The 20342-nt window shown below is 40.5% G+C and overlaps 1 long non-coding RNA gene across 1 annotated transcript in view; it reads left to right on the top strand.

The window, feature by feature from the left end:
• The window catches only part of LOC138294159 (uncharacterized), a 94004-nt gene extending 75445 nt beyond the window's left edge, over positions 1 to 18559 (top strand). Inside the window, exon 3 of the long non-coding RNA XR_011203230.1 lies at positions 17504 to 18559. This is a non-coding gene — a long non-coding RNA (uncharacterized lncRNA). The remainder of the gene's footprint in view (positions 1 to 17503) is intronic.
• The last annotated feature ends 1783 nt before the right edge of the window (positions 18560 to 20342 follow it).

Genomic DNA, 20342 nt, shown 5'->3' with positions numbered 1-20342 from the left:
CTAAGAATGCAACAATGCGTGATGCATCTGCTCTTGAACACACTTCTAGTTCAGGCCACTTGGAATTGGTATCTAACAATACAATAATATATTTGTGATTCCCATTTTTATCTTAAATAGGACCTAAAATGTCAATAGCCAACACTTCCCAGGGACCTGTGGATATTTCATTAAGGCCCAAATGTGTTCTGAATACTACAAGTGTTTTATCAGCTTCTTCACATTGTACGCAATTCCTCACAAACTTTTCCATACTAGTGTCACTAACCAGCCACCATTAAGAACTCTTAACTCTTTGCTTTGACTTCTCTATTCCCAGATCTCCATCATGCATCAATTTTAAAATCTTCTTTCATAGTTTTAATGGAGGAACCACCTTATTACCTCTAAAAAGAAATCCTGAATCTGAAACAGATAATTCATCTCTCAATTCCCAGAATTTCCTATACTCTTCTGAAATATTTTTCTTCTCCAGCCATCCCTGTAATACATAACGTGTAACAGTGCTTAGAATTTCATCTTCTTCAAAACTTGTTTTCCATTTCCCTTCGGAAATCCTCCTGTTTTACCATCTACTATGGTCCCACTATAGTCATCCCAATCATTAGTATCAACTGTTTCATCTACTAACGGTGATCTACTCAAATAATCAGCTACCTTGTTCTTTCTACCTGGCACATATTTCACCTCATAAATATAGTCTAGCAGCTGCAGGGACATTCTGGGTATGCGTGGAGTAGCATTGACTGAACCTTCTATGGCCAGTACTTTAAGTAAAGGTCAGTGATCTGTGTGTACAGTAAATTAAATTCCCCATAAAAATGTCTGAACTTCCTCATTGCCCATACACAAGCTAACATTTCCTTTCAATAACAGAATACTTATCTTCTGAAGAAGTTAAAGATCGGGATGCAAAATATATAGTACTCTCTTTTTCTTCCTCTGAAATTTGGGACAGAACAGCACCTAAACCTTTGCCACTAGCATCTATAGTTACTACTGACCTGGCTTTATGGTCAAAACCCTGTAGAGAGATAGCATTACAAATTTATTTTTAACATTTTAAGAATTCTGTTTGTCGTTTGTAATTCCATTCAAAATTCTGCTTGTTCTTAAGTAACTGTTGAATATTATAAGTTTTTCCACTAAATGTTTTACAAACTTTAAGTAGAATTCCACAAGACCCAAAAATTATCTAACGTCATCCTTACATGTGGGAGCAGGTGCATCTCTAATTGACTCTGCAATTTTCTTTTTAGGTGAAATTCCTTCATTAATAATCTCATGTCCCAGGTAAGTCACAGATTTTCTACAAAACGTGCATTTGTCTAATTCTGCAGTCAACCCAAATTCTTCCATTTTCTTCAATACGTTGTACAAGTTACTGTCATGCTCTTCCTTATCGTTTCCCATAGTCAAAATATTGTCCTGAAAGTACACTACATTTGGAATATCTTTTAAAAGTTTGTGCATCAGTCTTTGAAATACTGCAGCAGCAGATGCCAAATCAAATGGCATGCGAACAAATTGAAAACACCCTATGGGCATAATGAGGGCTGTTATTTTCCTGCTTTCTTCGTGCAAAGTTATTTGGTGATACACTGAAGTCAAATCAATCATAGAGAACCAAGAAATACCTTTAGTCTTACCCAATAATTCAGAAATATTAGGTGAGGGAAATTTGTCAACTAAAATGTTTTTATCCAGGTCTCTAAGGTCAGTGCACAACCTCAATTTGCCATTAGATTTCCTAGTCACTATTAAGGGTGCAATCCACTAAGCACATTCTATAGGTTCAATGATAAAAACCTGTTCAGTGCAAGCTCAACTTCATCCCTTATGCTCAAAGGAAAGGTTCTTACCTTATGAATCACTGGGGTTACTTTATCTTTTAAAACTATCTTACGTACACACTTCCTCAAAGTACCTATCTTGCCTGAAAACACTCGGGGAAAGTCCAATTTGATTTTCTTCTTCAAGGTTTGTTTAGATTCATCCAACAAAATAATCTGATCTGCCCCATTAGAATTCAATACCATGTTTAGAGCTTTCTGATCCTTCCATCCTAAAACAGGAGGACCAACCTCAGCCACATATAACTTGCTCACGGTAGCACACAAAATCCCAACATAGGATTTTTTTCTCCAGTAAATGTAACAGGATGAATGTCAGACTTTATTAAGTGTTCATTAATTACTTGAAGGAACTGTTCTTCCCACATACTCTTGTTGGCGTTGGTGTACGGTGAACCCAAATCAACAACTATGTTGATACCAACCCCACCAATTGTCATCCGACACTTGTTCATATGACAAGACTTTAAATTTAATTCTGGGTGCTGGACATACAACACTTCTTCAGATCCCTGCCCATAATCATCTTCCTCATAATACGAATCTGACTTATCAGAAATGAATTTCACACTCTGGTCCCTCTTAGTCCTTTTCCTGCATATCTTTGCATTATGTCCCATAATACTACAATTTCAACATTTTACCTTATGTGCAGGACAATTTTTATCTCTCGCAAGGTGATCTTTACAACCACACCTAAAACAAATTAGATCTTTATTTGTAAAAGAGCTTTTGTAATTCTTTTCAGTGCTCTCATTCTCTTTTGATTTACTGTTATACATACTAGAGACTTTTCAACTTGTTTCACTTCCCTTTACCTCAGATGAGGTTGAAGCATTTGTAGTAGCTGCTTTTGCACATCTGTTCGATAACTCACTGTTTTTTGCTAGTACAACAACAATTTCCTTAAGAGAGGAATCTCCATTCACCCATAATCCATCCTGAAAGTTAGGATCACTGGTGTGCATAATGACTTGATCTTGAAACAATTCATCATGTTATGTACCAAATTTACAAGAAATAGCTAATTTCTTCAAAGCAGATACATAATCTTAAATTAGTTCAGATTTACCTTATTTCCTCTGAAAAAAGTGTATCTGTCAATATCTATTTAAACAGTAGGTTGATAATATCCATCTAGATCCTCTAATGCATTGTTAAATACATCTGGCCCTTCACTAGTTATAAAAAAAAAAAATCCATTTGGTTAAAAACCCCAACCCTTCAGGACCCAAGCTATGTAGAAGAATTTTCTTCTTCCTAGCTGAAGGAAACTCATCTGATGTCAGAGTCACCAGATCCTCGGGGTCTGTGCACGTTCCCAACACTTCCTCCACAAGACCGCTCCAATACTCTGATTAGATTTGTCACAGAGTCTAAGAGAGTCCAAGTGGGGAAAAGGGGATTAGGAAGGGAACAGCTGGGAAGGAGACCTTTGGAAGCAAGAGGTTAAAACACACAACATCAAAATTACATCTCATGAAATCAGTACTATGCTATGACTCTAAGCATCATCATTCTGAAAACATGAAGAACTTAAGAAATAGTCCTAAAATGACTAGGCTTTTAGATGACTGAATACCTGTGGGGGAAGCAAGAGAGGTTAGATAAAACTTTCAGATTCAAGTACTTTCTTTAGCATGAGAATCAGGAACCAATCTGAGTAATTTCTGAACCATCATATGAATCTTATTTTAAGAATACATACCAGGAACACACAACATTACATCTAGAACTCTGGTCTTTATTGTGTTCTCTCAAAACATTGAAAAGTGGATTGCGCACATTGCAGGTTTTCATATAAGTATTAAACACCATAGAAGAATTGTGCACCATGAATAACACAACGTAGATTCAAGGAATAAATCATGTGACTTGTCAACTCGAATACTACCAAGTAAATGCCTTAGAATGGTAGCGCACAGTAAATAACATTAATTAAGCATGAGGAAAGAATCGCGCGTCTTGCCGATTCGAATGCCACCATGTAACTGTCAAAAAATGGTAGCACACAATGAATAACATGAATTAAACACGAGGAAGGAATTGCGCGTCTTGCCGATTCGAATGCCACCATGTAACTGCCAAAAAATGGTAGCGCACAATGAATAACATGAATTAAACACGAGGAAGGAATCGCGCGTCTTGCCGATTCGAATGCCTTCATGTAACTGCCAAGGAATGGTAGCACACAATGAATATCATGAATTAAAACACGAGAAAGGAATTGCGCATCTTGCCGTTTCGAATGCCACCATGTAACTGCCAAGGAATGGTAGCGCACAATGAATATCAAAGGTTGGAAGCGAGTCGAGGTCTTGCCGATTCGAACGCCACCATGAAAAAACTGTCAAGGAATGGTAGCGCACAATGAGTATCATGAATTAATCACAAGGAAAGAATCACACGTCTTGCCGATTCGAATGCCACCGTGAAACTGCCAAGGAAATGGTAGCGCACAATGAATATCATGAATTACGCACAAGGAAAGAATCGTGCGTCTTGCTGATTCAAATGTTACCATGAAACTGCCAAGGAAATGTAGCGTACAATGAGCATCAATGGTTTAATCACTAGGAAATGAATTGCGTGTCCTGCCGATTCAAACGCCACCATGAAACTGCCAAGGAATGGTAGCGCACTATGAGTATCATGAATTAATCACAAGGAAAGAATCGCGCGTCTTGCCGATTCGAATGCCAGCATGCAAATGCCATGAAAAGTCCAAACGCACATTCACACGCGCAAAGGCAAATTGTTTAGCATGAAGAATTAGGCCCAATAATTCGAGCGTCCTCAATTACGGGGTCGGGGGCCCAGCCCAACTCCGTCTTACCGCCCTGACTACGGATCACCACTGTAGTATGAAGGGCAGAGGCCTGGAAGATCAAGGTAGGCCACCAGAACAGGAGCTCAGGAAGTTGCTGCTGCTCTGCACCGGGACCTCTGAATAGTGAGCACGTGGAGCTGGGCTGGCTCCCTTTTATAGTCTTGGCCCAGCCCACAATCACACCCAGGCATGCTGCAGGGAAAGCTTCTAGAAGGCCCTGGAAAGGGACCACACCCTGACTCACTCTGAAAGCCTGCAGCAATACATTGCAAATGAACAGTATTTATAAGCACCTTAAGAATGAGTCTTCAGGATTGAATTCTGCAATGCAAAAGGTTAAACAATAACATATCTGCACAATGCATAAATTACATTATCTTGAGAGTGTTGGGTTTTTGCATTCTAGTCACCCGTAAAGCGCGCACTGTCCTGGTGTTGACATCTGAACCTTCCTCTCCAATGGCTGAAATGTCATTTAAAAAATATTATTTCCACTCTGCCCATTTCATTTGGGGTTTTCCGAGGCACGGCAAAAAAAGTAAGGGAGGAGTTCGTGAAAATGTTTGGACACACTGACTATTACAAGGTCCTAACACATCACTAAATTGTATAATTTTTACACATAAGGATAAATACTTGTTACTAAAACTACAATTATTATACACTGTTCATAAAAAGTGTGTGCATCACTTTAAAAATGGTACGTAATGTAATACACAGAAATATCTTAGCATGTAAGTGTGCATATCACTGTAGAATACTGGCACACAAGAAGGTAGAAGTTGATTCGTGCCAAGAGTTCACGCTGTCTATCTGGTGTTCTCCAAGTCTGCATTTCAATTTGGGTACGAAGAGATCCACTTGACTAAGAAGGTCTAGTGTTTATTACACTCAAGATGGCCATCACGTATGACGTTGGCGTATCAGAGCACGCGTACGAGACACATACAATCACACGCACAGATGGCTGTGTCCGCGAGGGAACCCAGGCTCGCGAGTAATTAAAGCCAGAATAAATTGCACAAAGGTACCTAGTGGGCTTGTAAATCGAGATCCAGCATCCAGATCTGATCGACTCCGCAACACTGAGACATATGGCAACTTGGCAATGCAAAAAAGGCACCGATGCGAAGCACCGCACAGAAGATTCAACAAAGTTCAGCAGCACAAGTAGGTAGGAGAGGTCTGCTCATCGCCAAATTGTAGAGAAGAGTTACACGTTTATCGTTCAGGTTTTATTTCGTAAAAGGGGAAGAGCAGAACACTACTTCCAACCTCTGCCAATACACATCCCAACTGCCAAGCCCCAGGTTCTGATCCTAACACTGAGTACACACTACGACGTACTCTAAACTAATATAGCAACATGCTACACAACAAAAGCCTCTTCACCCAGGTTACACAAAAGCAAAACCTACTGGGAAACTTAATTATAATGTAGCCTGGGTTTGCCATTGCACTTGTTGGTTTAATCCCTTCCTAACCGTATTCGCCATCCAAATCTACCTATTCTCTCGCATTGTGAGCAAGCAATCCACAGCATGTCTGCATTTAGGGCATTTTACCACTTCAAGAACCAACCAATTCATTGCATTGGGTGCATATGATCTTGTCAGATAATGTTCAGCCAATGGGGCATTCAACACTTTACATCAAATACGTGACTGATGTTGTATGATCCATTGTCTTGCTTCCTGAGTCATTTTTCTTATGTAAGACATGGCACATGGAAATTCAATGCAGTATATTGAATTTTCAGAACAACAGTTTGAATGATGTTTCAAAGAGCTACTTTTCTCATTAAGCACATATGTTTTCACCACAGTTGTAGTCACACATGCAGTACAATTCCCACAAGGTTTGTGTCCAGTCACAGGTCCTAAATCCCACAGTAGATGCAATGAGACTGGTTGCAGGACATTATAAGCTTGGACAAGGCGATCCCTCAAATGTTTTCCCCTCTTAAATGCAAACAAGGGTCTTTACCAGTGTGTTTGAGCTGTTCTTAACAAATGCCAATTTTTCAATATGATCCTTTGAATCTTAGATCAAGTGCCAAAAGTTGTTACACATGTAAACCTTGTCTGAGCTTGTCGCTCCTTCACTTGAAGCAAAGCATCTTGATCATAATACCAAGCCATTTTTAATGATTGCTTAACCAAGCAATATGGGTAAGCTCTGTTCACTGACTTCTAGAGTAAGACCTTAGCCACTATAAAATAATCCTTCTTTCTGGTGCAGTTGTGTTTAGTATGCAAATACTGCCAGAATAGAAGATTATCCCATAAATTTCTAGGGTGACGACAGGTATATTTTAAGAGAGTATTCCTTGATGTGGGCCAATATAAAGACAACCATCAACATTAGTTATTTTCAAACCCAGAAAATGAATTGAGTGGTTATTATACTCTACAGCGAAAAACAGATTATTATCCTGATTATTTATCCACTCATAGAATTCCAAAAGCTGTGTAATACACCTATGCCTAATCAAAAAGACATCATCAATATATCTTAGCCGTTTTTTCACATTATTGCCATAAGGATTTGTATAATTATACATGACTATTTCCTCAAATGCAGCCACATAAAGGTTCGCAATATCTGGGGCAAAAAAGCACCCATGGCAACTCCTTTTATCTGGACAAAGAACTACCCATTAAACATGCAATAATTGCGCTCCAAAGCAATCATAGCACAGTACTCAATAAAATCAGTAGGTATATTTTAGGGTCTCAGTCTCAAATCTAAAGTCTTTTCAATAATTTCAAATGCTTCTGACTGTGCGATGTTGGTATAAAGACTTTCAATGTCCATTGTCACAAGAATATCAATTGGGCATCAAACTCTAAACCTTCAATTTGTGTAATACCTGCAAGGTAGGACCTCGTGTAGGACCTTGCAAGTGGAACAAAAGGATTTATAAAGAAGTCCACAAATTTGCAATGGGTTAAAAAATTGATTGACAACCAGCCGCAATAGGTCTTCCGGTGTTTTTTTTTGGTCATTTTTGTGAATTTTCAGGCATGTATAAAAGGCAGGTATAGTGTAATCCTCTTTATTAAGATAGGCAGATTCATTGTGACTCAACCACAGACCATGTACACCCATTGAAGTCAGTGTCAAAATATCCTTCCTAATTGCCAGAGTGGGATCTCTAGGTAGTCTCAAGTAATACAGGGGATTTTGTAACTGTTTCAACACCTCAGTATCAAAGTCCACTTTATCCTGTACTATGACACTGCCCCCTTTGCCTGCTGGTTTTATTATGATGTCTATTTGTTTTGCTAATGTGGTTAATGCATCATTCTGAATTTTAGAAAAATTATACTTCACATATCTATTTTGTTTTAATACCTGTTCAACTTTAGTAAGTACAGCATTTACAAATGTTATGAGCTCCTGAAGCATAAGGTTAGTCTGCACATAAAAGGTGGATGGGCAGTGTAAACCTGTGATATCGCAATGCTCACTAGTGGATGTGATAGAATCCTAAAGTTCTAAAGAGCTTGTATAGCTCAACCTGGGTGATAAATGGGTCATTTCTGCATGTGGGAATAAAAGAAAGGCCCATGTTTAGTACTTCAGTTTCCACAGAGCTCAAATCATGTGATGATAAATTGAAAATTGGAACTATCTTTAAGCCCTCAAGGCGGCATGTACAGCAACCTGTACCATGAGCGAAGACAAATGTTGCGATTCCATACTGTATTGCCAGAAAAACAGTGTGCTAATACAGGACAAAACCTGCTCAGAAATACCTGGCACAAAAGCCATTAGTGCAATTTATAAGGGCACACCACAGTGAACAACCATTGTAAACATAGGTCTCTCAAGCACTGGTGCAAACAATGTAGCAGCAAATTATTCATAAAAGCAATCATCACCTGGATCAGACCACACTGAGATCACTAATACATATTCAAAATACACAACACTGTCTTCAATGTCAACATTGCTTCAATTGAAGTGAGTAACTCACAGAGTGCCACTGCAATAAATAAGCAACAATTTAGTGATTGGATAGGTGTCCTGTAGGCAGGGGGAGTTGGGCTAAGCCTACGGTGGGTGTGCCCAGAGTTCTTTGGATTGAGAGAAGCAATAATTGTCTGCCAACAAGTGTGTCATCCTCCAAAGTGGTCCACTCTCCATTGCTCATCCAACAATGCTGGACAGATGCATACAACCTGTTTGAGTGATTCTTCACACCATCCACAGTCCTTGCAGGATGTTCCCTCCGTGGAACAACGACAGCGGGCAAGGTGCTTCAAGAACGGTCACTCTCCCAACCTAAGGGCCATAAATCTTACCTTCAGATTATTTGAGTATGTACAGGACAAACAAGATGAGGGGGAGACTGGCTGCTGCGTATTAACGACTGCTCAAGCAAGCTTGCGCTTTGCTAAGGTGGCTCTGTCAGAGTGGTATGACCAGAGACGGATACATTTTTTAATACCATGTTTGAAAGCTGATTCACTGTGGTTGTTGACTCAGAGTATGTCACATTCAGGAGGTGCTGGAAGTCCTCAAGAGACCGATAGTGCATTTGGTTTAGGCTACAAGAACTAATTTCAGACTACAGTAGTGCCTCCAAACACCCAGCCAGCTTATGACACAGTCTGAGGTAGGCACCAGCCGACAGCCCGCTGTTCAGGGAGGCCTAGTTCCAGCCTAATCTGAGCAGGAGAGGAAGATTTTGGCAGCCGGAAGACACATTTATTTATCTATATTATGAGTTGGTATACTAGACTACAGTCCTTCCCCAAAAGGATTTCAGTACCCTAAGACAATGAGGGAAAATGTTAGCACTCATAACTTCTAGCAGAGGAGACAGGCTGGGGTCCAATAGGGATTTTGAAAGTTTTGATAAAGCCACATAGAGGGTCAGGTCATCTGCTTTGACTTCCTTCCATTGCCTTATAAAGGATCCCCTGACTTCAATATGTACCCCCAAGTACTTATACGATTGTTTCATCACAATCTCGTTGCCACAATCGAAACAGCCATCCCTGGTGCTTTTTGCTTCCAAAAGTAACTATCTTTCTTTTCTTCAGGTTGACCTCCAGGTTGTCCTTCCAGTCATCCATCCTTTTATTCTGTCCATCCTTTCTCTCATCTATCCATCTACTCATCCACCCTTCCATTCACTTTTCTGTCCATCTGTTCACCCTGGCACTCATCCATCCATCATTTCTTCCATCTCTCCACCCTTCTTTTCACTCATCTATCCATTCTTCCACTTTATCCACCCTTACATCCTTCTTTTCACTCCTCTATCCACCTATCCATCCATCAATGATCTATCCATACTTTCACTCATCCATCCTCCCTTTAACTCTACATTTCCTTTTGCTTAGCCATCCATCCACTCTTCACCCATTTATCCATTTACTCATCCACTCATTAATTCATTCATTGACCCTATTACTCATCCATATCTTTCACTCATCCATCCAGCCATACTTTCTCTCATCCACCCACCCTTTCATTTTCACTCACCATCTATCCTTTTGTCCATCTACTCTCCCTTTCTCTCACTCATCCATCCTTACATCTGCCCTTTCACTCATTCGTCCATCCATTCACACTGTGCCATGCCCTAAGGTAACTATAACTCGCACCCTTGCCATGCACTGCTAATTACCTCATATGCTGCAGCAGTCATGACATGTTCTATGGCATCACTGAAATTATCACTGTAACATTTGCAATAAAATTATAGATGAAGAAACTGTGCATGGCGGGGGAGTGAGTTTTAGTTACCTTAAGACACAAGTTGTATGTGTATATATATATATATATATATATATATATATATATATAATTAAAGCCTGTCTGGGGTCGAAACACGTAATGGCGGACTTGGCAAACTAAAAAAATAAAGAAACATTTAATTTTACATTATGAGTGTCTGTGCCAAATCCTTTTGGAATTACTGTTTTGGGTGTTTTGCATATATATATATATATATATATATATATATATATATATATATATATTCACTGAAAAAAACAAAGGTTACAGGGACGTTATAGTTAGGTTCTGAATTTACTCGCACAAAACCTTAGATATTCAGCAGTTATATTTAGAGTTTTTTCAAGTAACTGTAACTCACGTCCTAAGGTAACCATAACTCAGGTCCCCTTATGCACTGTTTTTTCTTCAATAATTTGACTGCTAATGTTTCATTTATGTTTATAATTATGATATAGAAGTTGTCATGAGTGCTGTAATATCTGGGGTAATTAGCAGTGCATGGCGCGGGCGCAAGGAGTTATCTTAGGGCATGAGTTTTAGTTACTTGAAATAACTCTAACTATGGCTGCTGAATTGCTAAGGTTTTGTGTGAGTAAATTCATAACCTAACTAGAACGTCCCTGTAACCTTTGTTTTTTTCAGTGAATTTCTATGGTTTTTTAGCATGCACAAGCATATTTAGCCGTCCGCGACAGGGTGGGCCACAGGGCCTGGCCTATGGATAGGTCCGTCGGCCAACCCTCATGCATGCACCCAAACCATAGGTGCACACAGCCCTTGGCCATGCGCAGAATGAGTTTGGATGCAGTGGGTGTTGTATTCTTCCCACTTTTTCTCCGGAATCGCGAATCCGGGATCCTCGGATCCACCCGTGGATCTGCGGATCAGACAAAAAAAGTAATAATCCCAAAGGGACTCATCTATGTGTCCTATGGGATCAGCATACCTATATCCTGACCCCATATATGTTTTTTAACTCATCTTCAACCCCAAGCCGATGGGCCATACAAAAATGCGGCAGCAACGTTTCAGTCACGTTGGCCAGCCAATCTGAGCCTTGCTTTTCACCCAAATCTGTGAATCTGAATCTGCGATGTTAGATATCTATATTTTTTAAACTCTAATACCTCAGAAACTACTGAATGAATTTCCACCAAACCACAAAAAGCATAATCTGCGGAAAATAATCTAAGCTTTGTACCAAATTTGGTGTAATTCCATTTGGCGGTTCAGGCTGTAGGTGTGCCTAAAGAATGCAAAATTCCCATACACAAAGAATGGAGAAAAAGTGTTTCAGACCCCCCCTTTATTTTGGCCCCCACTTCCGGGATCATCCCGAAACTTTCAATACAACAGAAGAACTGACCAAAGTATAAGTTTTGAAAATTTCATGAAGATTTATCAAGTGGCGGCAAGTTATTGGCGCAACAAAAAAACGCTCAGTCATTGGAAAAAATGGCACTAACTATAACTAACTAGTGGCGACCACCACTAGGTTTTATATATATATAGAGCTAAAAATATAGATAGATATATTTATAGATAGATAGATATATTTATAGACAGATATATAAAGATATATAGATATATTTATAGATAGATATATAAAGATATATATGGTTTCTACTTACCTGGCCAAGTTTTTACCATGCATATGTCTTTACCAAGAAAATATATTTATTTTACAGGTAAATATAAACCTATTATGTATATATAAATATATTTAAAAAAAAGGGTTGATGCTTACCTGTAAAATACTTACATTTTCGTGGTAAAGGCATATTTGTAGTACAAAAAGTTGTAAAGGGGCTGTTGATGCTACCGAATGCTGAGGTAGCCAATTACTAAGGCTGCTCACCTCAATCCCCTTCATGACAGTTTTCTCCACAATCCCACTGTCCCACTCTCTTTATCCCACCCCTGCACCGTTTTCCTATCCTTCCAGTCCTCAGACTAGTTTTTTCTTTATTGAGCTTCACCTTGGTCAAAGTCTGATGATGAAACAAAGTCTCGGAGCCTACCACCTCCATCTGCTGGCACAAATAAAGCACTGGTCTTCACAAGGGAAAGACAATTAGGATTGTTTTCAACAGACCATGTACTTCAAGGGGTTCCTCAAACAAGATGCACTATGCATAGGCAGACCTGAGGATTCTTCTCCTGAGCAAACATACTAAACATCAGTTCCTGGGCATGCTTAAGAAAATGGATTTTCGATGCCCTGGTGCTGCACAAGCAGAGTCTAGTACTGACAAGAGATATATTAGGCTTTGCTGTTATCTCCTGCCTGCCTTTATTTGCCATCTAATAAGTACTGCAGAAACATGTGGAAATTGACTCATGTAATTTTACCATTTAAATTCACAAGCTGACTTCATTGTCTTTGTTTGAACTTTTAAAGTGATGCTTGCAGCAAGCAAAATCATTGACTCTCCTTTTGGCTTTGCCATCTCTCATCAGCCCATATGCAGAATGGGGCATCTCTTAAGTTTTCTAAGAATATGTAAAAGACTAGCATCAGTATGATAGGTAAACTGCATCTCTGAAACATTGTCATTTCCAAACTATGAGAAATTGGGCTGTGGCTTGACTGGAGTGTGAGCCCTGGTCAAGAAGTAACTACAATAATTGTCAAGGTAAGGCACAAGCAAACCCAACCTAATCTGCGCTCATCCTCCTGATAGCTTGGCAGAGAGCAGTCAGGTTTAACTTAGAGGCAATGTGTAAAGTATTTCCCCAACACTTCAAACAGTAAAACAGTGAAAACACAATGTAAAATATGTATATCACACCACATTAGAAAAATAGAGTTAACTGTAATAAATAAAACAAGACCAAAATGACAAAGATCCAATAAGTAGAACCGAAGATATGTATTTGTAAAGAATTTAGTAAAAATAGCCCCAAAAAGTACAAGGTGCCAACTCAGGACATCTAGTCGTACTAGACAGGGTCGAAGTCACACTTTTAGGCCGACCACAATAGAACATATGTCAGATACAATCACCAGGTTGTGTTCACTTAGGTTTTACCTTCTTAAGTTCATGCCAAGAGTCCTGTTCGCATTGAAGATGGCAGCGAGGAGCAGGGACAGCTTTGCGGGAGGCTGTTGGTGATGCACGAAGAGCAGGCAACATTGTGGAAGGGAGTTGTTGGAGCTTCATGTTGTCAGTCAATGCTGCAGTGTAAAGAGTTGGGTTGACAGAGCATTGCGCTGATTTGTTGTGCGAGCGGAGAGGTTGCAGGCAAATGGGCCAGTTTGTAGTCAAAAAGATCAGAAAAGCTTGATTTCAGCACCCTTGAGCCACAACAAGGGTCCAGGACTTAAGAGGCACCACTTGAGTCAGGTACTTGCAGACGCTAGGTCAAATGGCTTGTTCAAGATTTGCGGGAGCCTTTTATGTCACTGGGGCTCAGATTAGGAGGCCAGCAGACAAGCCCTTGGAGTCATCTGGGGTCCTGGATTCAAGATAAAGTTGCAGGTCCAGTTTTAATCCAGGCAAGAGGGCAGCAGGTCAACACAACAGAGCAGTAGTTCCTTCAGAGCAGTGTCCAGCAGAGTGGCAGTCCTCTCAGTAGCACAACAGTCCTTCTTCCTGACAGAGTATCCACAGGTCTGAAGAGTTGGTGTCTGAGGTCCTTGTCTTTTACACAGTTGGGCTTTTGAAGTGGGGAGAAGCTTCAGAAGGCATGACTTTGAAGTGCACAAATGCCCTGCCCTCCTAGCCCTCACTCCAGACTAACTACAACTAGTATGAAGCCCTTTGTGTGGAGACAGGACAGAGCCTATTCAAATGTGAGTAGGGCTGGGCCCAGCTCCTTCCATCCATCCTAACAATAATAGCCAACCCAGTCACATCTAAGTTCCAAAGTGTGTCTGTCTGTCTAGCAGGAATACACAAAGTCTAGCTACACCTAGTCATGTGACCCAGAGACAGGCTGCAGGCACCAAATGGCTTAGGCAAGAAAAGGCCCAATTTCTAAAAGTGGCATTTTCAGAAATGCAACTTAAAGTCCAACTTCATTATAAGTTAGGATTTTAAATTGTGATCCTAGATGCACCAATCATGACCTGCTTATCTATTCCCATTTGGAAATTACACTTATAAAATGTAATAAGGCCCCTCCAGTGTTATCCATTAGAAGAAATAGGCTGCAGTAGTGAAAACTAGTTTAAGAGTTTTTCACTACGAGGATATGTAAAACGTAAAGGTAAATGTTCTGCTTTTTAAGTACAGTGCACCCTGCCCTCTGGGCGACCCGGGGCCTACACCAAGGGTGACTTAAAAGTATTGCAAAGAAGGTTAAAGGCCTGGCAAAAGGTTTACTTTGCCAGGTTGAAATAGAAGTTTAAAACTACACACACAGCTCTGTAATGGCAGGCCTGAGACATTTAAAGTGCTACTTAAGTGGGTTGCACAACCAGTGCTGAGGGGGTCACTGATAGTATTTAATATACAAGCCCTGGGCACATGTAGTGCCACTTCGCTAGGGAATTGCAAGTACATATAATATGCCAATTGGGTAAAAGCCAAGGTTACCATGTTTTAGGGAAGAGAACAAGCACTTTAGCACTAGTTAGCAGTGGTAAAGTTGGCAGAGTCATAAGACCAGAAAAAAAGAAGCCAGAAAAACAAGAGGTCTGAAGGAAAAAGATTAGGGAGAAAAACAAACCAAGGATGTCAGATCTAATACAAACGAAGAACATTAATCAAACTATCTATTCAAATATATTATCATAACAACTAAAAGTGAGTATTTGGGAACTTTTGGTAACTCATAAGAATTGGACACATTTTTTTCTTTGTAATGTGAATTCCTGACTTAAGCCCACGCCTCCTTAAAGTTTATCCAATTAACTTTAGGCATGTAACCCCATTGTATTCTGATAAATATAAAACTTTTTAATTTTATTAAAGATATATTTTATTTTATTTGTAAAATTGTATAGTGAGGTATTTAATGAGTCAGAGAATTGTAAAGTAAAATGCAATTATTTATTTATGGAAATATTTTTCTGAAACACCCTTTAGGGATGGGAGACAGTCAGCAATATCAAACTAGTGCAACTGCAATCACTAATTGATTTTCAGAGGTCCCAAAATGTAAAAAAGCGGTTTTGCCACTGTGTCTTGAAATCAATGTATTTTTAATTTTTTCTTGCCAAAACTACAGCACTCCTTGAAAACTGACAAGGGTACTGAAATGCTGCCTTTTAAATACACTAACCTCTCATCTTCATCTCCACTGAGGGGTAGCGGGAGCCTCAGGGATGACCAGTGGTCATCCTATGTAATAACAATGTGTAACAGCCATCCGGGGGGAGCTTACTGTGGTGTATGCCAACAACCAACATTATTTCGGTATTAGTCTCAAGCACCCGTCAGGAGACTTTTTTCAATATTAAGTTTTCATTGATGACTTTGAGCAACTTCTCTTTAAAATGGCATGTCTCTAAGGGCCTCATTATGAGGTTTGACAGTACGATGGCAAGACCACCATGGTCAGGTTCCACACACCAGACACACCTACATACTGTACTATAAAATACACCCCTTCACAAACCACAATCCTTTGCAACCAGAACTCCACACACAGCAAGATAAATATCGCAACTAGAAAGTACAAACCATAGATTAGGCATCCCTCCACACTTCAAATGCCATTTATCCCACACCTGCACAACATACTCAACACACAAATGAGAACCCTACACATCAGGCACTAACCATCACCCACTCGCAACACAGCACCCACACCTCATCATCCGTTTTCATCACTTTTCCGTGTCGTCCAGCACCACCATGTCCCCACAAAAAAATCCCTGTTTCACTGCCGAGTTGAGGGTCATGGTGGATGAAATCATCAGAGTAGAGCCACACTTATTTGGAGCCCGAGTCCAGCCAACTACTATCGCCTGGAAAATGGAGATATGGCAAAGAATAATCAGCAGGGTAAATTCTTTAGGCAGCTATCTACACACAAGGGAGTACATCAGGAAGAGGTGGAATGACCTTAGGGGGAAGGTACATTCCATAGCTGCCAGGCACCAGCTGGTGGTCAGCAAGACTGGCTGTGGTCCCCCACCTCCTCCCCCAACGTTTATATCATGAGAGGAGACAGTCTTGACCATCCTACATCTTGAGGGTTTGTCAGGAAGACCTGGGGGAGTGGAGTCGGGTAAGTCCCAACACCTATGATGTCACCCAAAAGATTTGTCTTGCATCCTCACTGAATACCTTTTGATACCTTAACTGCCAACCCACTCACCACCCCTGTGTCTAACTGTCCGAATACCCATGTCTGGCATCACACGTCACCTTAACTCACCTGGGGGCACAGTGTCTGTGTATGATGTGGGTAGTACAGGGACTGACAGCACTACAACTCCCAGCAGACACTGTTCTACCATTCAGGAAACAAGAACAGTGTACCACAATGAAAATTGCCTTGCATGTCAACTAAACAATCGACTAAACCCACCTGCATGCTCCACAGTTGTACAGTCTATAGCAGTGACAGCAATAATATGGGCATCTGCCAGTACAATACCACCAACACACTGCTACAGCTGTGTCCTCTGCTAACCTGCACCTTCTACCTCCTATCACCTACTGAAATATAATCATCTGGGGGGGAACACACATATACGCTGTGTGCTGTACTTGCTATAACCTTACACATATGGCCAGGTAGATTGATTACTCCTAATCTGATGGACAAGTTAGTTTCCACATTACAGTGTGCAGCTCTATTTTGAATACTGAACTACTACTAACTGGGAGGTAACATGAAAAATGTAAAGCTACACAGCTGCCAAGATATGAGTCTATGAACAGACATCCAATTGTCAAGATACTCTGACATCCTGTAGCAAGGTGTATGATATAGACATTGTATGTATTCCACATAGCTGTTCTCCAGATTTGAAAGCAGGTATCACTGTCATATCAGGGATCAAGCAAAGCTTTTCTGTACATGGCTCAAAGTATATCTACCTGTCAAAGTTTGATTCCACATGTTGCATTACAATCTGTAACTGTCAGTTCCACTTCTTCAACAGGTCTACTTGCAATTGGGACCATGGAGAGGACACCCAAGACAGCCACTTCCCCCCCTGGATGAAGCTATCATTGATGAAAACATCTCTGCATGTGTGGACAATGAAGACAACTCTGGCCCATCTCAGATACCTGGTCAGTCCACAACTGTCCGCCTCATCCTGCCCACATCGACTCCGCCCAGCACTCTTGCATCTACATCCCAAGCAACCATTCACCCCCAAACCAGTGTCCCTAGGACAGTTTCTGCCATCAAGTGCCCCCCCCTAGTACAGGTACCAGAGTCAAAACTAGAACACCCTGACAATGAAGGACCTGCCATCAGTGGTAGTGGGCAAACCGTGCCAAGGGTGCAGGCACGTCAGGGTAGGGTGCATGGGAGGGACGGTGTGGTCCAGCGGACTGAGGCTGCTAGGGATACAAATGTCCAAAGTGTTGGGAGTTTATCAACAGTCCCAAGGCATGATGGGCCAGATACCTGCCATGACGGGGAAGATCAAGTAGCTGAAGAGGGACAATCACCAGGAAGTAATTCAACAGTGGGAGGCCCTCAATGCCTACAGGGTCTCCCTACCTGGGGTGCTGGGAGACATCAACACCACCCTGAGCAGGGTCTGTCCACAACACCCAACCCATTCCATTGGCCATGTAACATCAGCCCCTTCTACCTCTATGGCAGCAAGTGGAATGGAGGCTCTGCCGGGGTAGGACACGCCTCAGACAACTTTGCCCCTGTAGTTGAAGAACTCCCCCCCCCCCCCCCCGCAAACGTGGACGTCCACCAAAACAACCACGCGTGCAGATGAAAAGCCTACAACCACATCCAGGAAGTGATCCTTTAATGACTAGTCACCCTTTTGTGCCAATGATACACCCTGTTGACTCTTCTCCAACCACTGTCCATTTTTCACGGATAGTAGGACACTAGACTTGAGACTCCAAATGTTGTACCAGCTACCCTGATGATAACATTCGCCATAACTGAACCCTTCACTTTTTGCACTTTAGTGCATTGATCCCATTCATTTGATTTCCTGTGCACTTGTAAATAAACACAACCAAAGCACAATAAATGTTTGAAAGTTATATTTCAACTATTTGTGAATTTTCTTGAATACACATGATACACTCAAATGTGGCAAAGGTGGGAAGGGGCAGGTCACGTGTACTGTTGATTCAGGGTTCAATGCATACAGAATGATACACGTGGACAATCATAATTCCCCATTTATAGCACTGTTCAGCACATGGGCTGACCGCATGCCAATGATCACACATTGAATTACATCTTCACACTTTAGTGCATCAACATAGGTGTTAGTAACTACCATCCCACAGAATACTGAAGTAAAGGACATGTCAGACTTTGTCTATCTAAATTGGCAAACGGATTGATGCAATTTGTCCTAAGATAAACCCTTATCACACACCTACACCATACCTACCAAATAAACATTCCCCATAATACAGACAGGTCAATACAACTGTCCCCAGTCAGGGAACCTTCCACTTACCATGGCCAAATATCTGTAGGCGTGCTACTCACCTATGTCAGTCTTGACACACATGCACAGTGGCCTGCAATGAGGAAACACAGTGACAGCTACATACAAGTAAGTTAGTACCATTATCAAACAAATGAGAAGGTTGACTGAATGGATTGCACAGGAAGACATTTGTCACAGACCTATGATCACACACATGACACCAGGTGACCAATATACGGTGGCAAACAGGTCTATTGAGTGGAACAGAACACTGCCTTCCCCCTGTCCTGACAGCTTGGGCATGGAACTCATACACCACCAATATATTGTCAAACAGTACCTGGATCAATCCATGGTAAATTCACATGTCATCCGGCTAATACTACCTGCCAGCGACACAATTCAGAAATGTCCACATGAGGATGGCATTGTGAGGAGATCTGGAAAATTATATTGTAATAGTATTTATATAGCGCTTACTACCCGTGATGAGGAATTGAAGTGCTTTTCGGCGAGTAGCACACTACTCCCAAAACCCAAAAGGAATTAGTAGTGGATTAGTATAGGGAAATATGAGTACAGTATTAGTATTATTTTGAGTTAATTTGAGCAGAGGATATGTGAGTTTGTTAGTTGGACTGACTAGAGTCATGAAGGGATAGAGGAGGGAAAAATCCAGAAGTGTTAATTGGGAGTTTATAGTAATAGGATGAGGCTTGGGATGAGTAAAGGAGAGATGGAGGAGGGAAGAGTCTGTGGAAAAAGTTGATAAGATCATAGTAGCAGGAGGGGTTTTGGATGAGTCAAAGGTGAGATAAATAAGGGAGAATTTAGTAGGGTTGTTTGGGAGATCGTGGTAGTAAACTGAGGTTTGTGGTGAGCTAGATGTGGTAGAGGAGGGAAGAGCTTAGGCGGGGTTATTTTGGAGATGAAAGTAGTAGAAAGGGTTTGGGATGAGTCCGAGTGGGGATGGAGGATAGATTGAAAGAGACATAGGGTGATGGGGATACAGAGTAAAGCTTACAAGAGAGTAAACATATGCATGTATTTTTTATGTATTTGTTTTTATATATATATATATATAGTTTTTAATAATATTTTAATTTAAAATGTTCTATTATTTATTTATTATTAATGTATATATATATTAATTTTAATTTAATTATTTATAATGTGGATTTTATTTATAGATTTTATTTTATGCATTTGTATTTAATATTTCTCTAGTACAGGAGGACTAGATTCATAAATAGATATGTAAATACATAGTAAGGGAAATATATGGGCAAGGAATATAAAAATGGGTATAATAATTGTGAAGAAAAGTAGTATTGTATAAACACAGACTTTCAAG

Source organism: Pleurodeles waltl, chromosome 4_2 (genome assembly GCF_031143425.1).
Source record: "Pleurodeles waltl isolate 20211129_DDA chromosome 4_2, aPleWal1.hap1.20221129, whole genome shotgun sequence".
In the NCBI taxonomy this organism is placed as follows: Eukaryota; Metazoa; Chordata; class Amphibia; order Caudata; family Salamandridae; genus Pleurodeles; species Pleurodeles waltl.
This window is presented reverse-complemented; position numbering and strand designations above follow the sequence as displayed.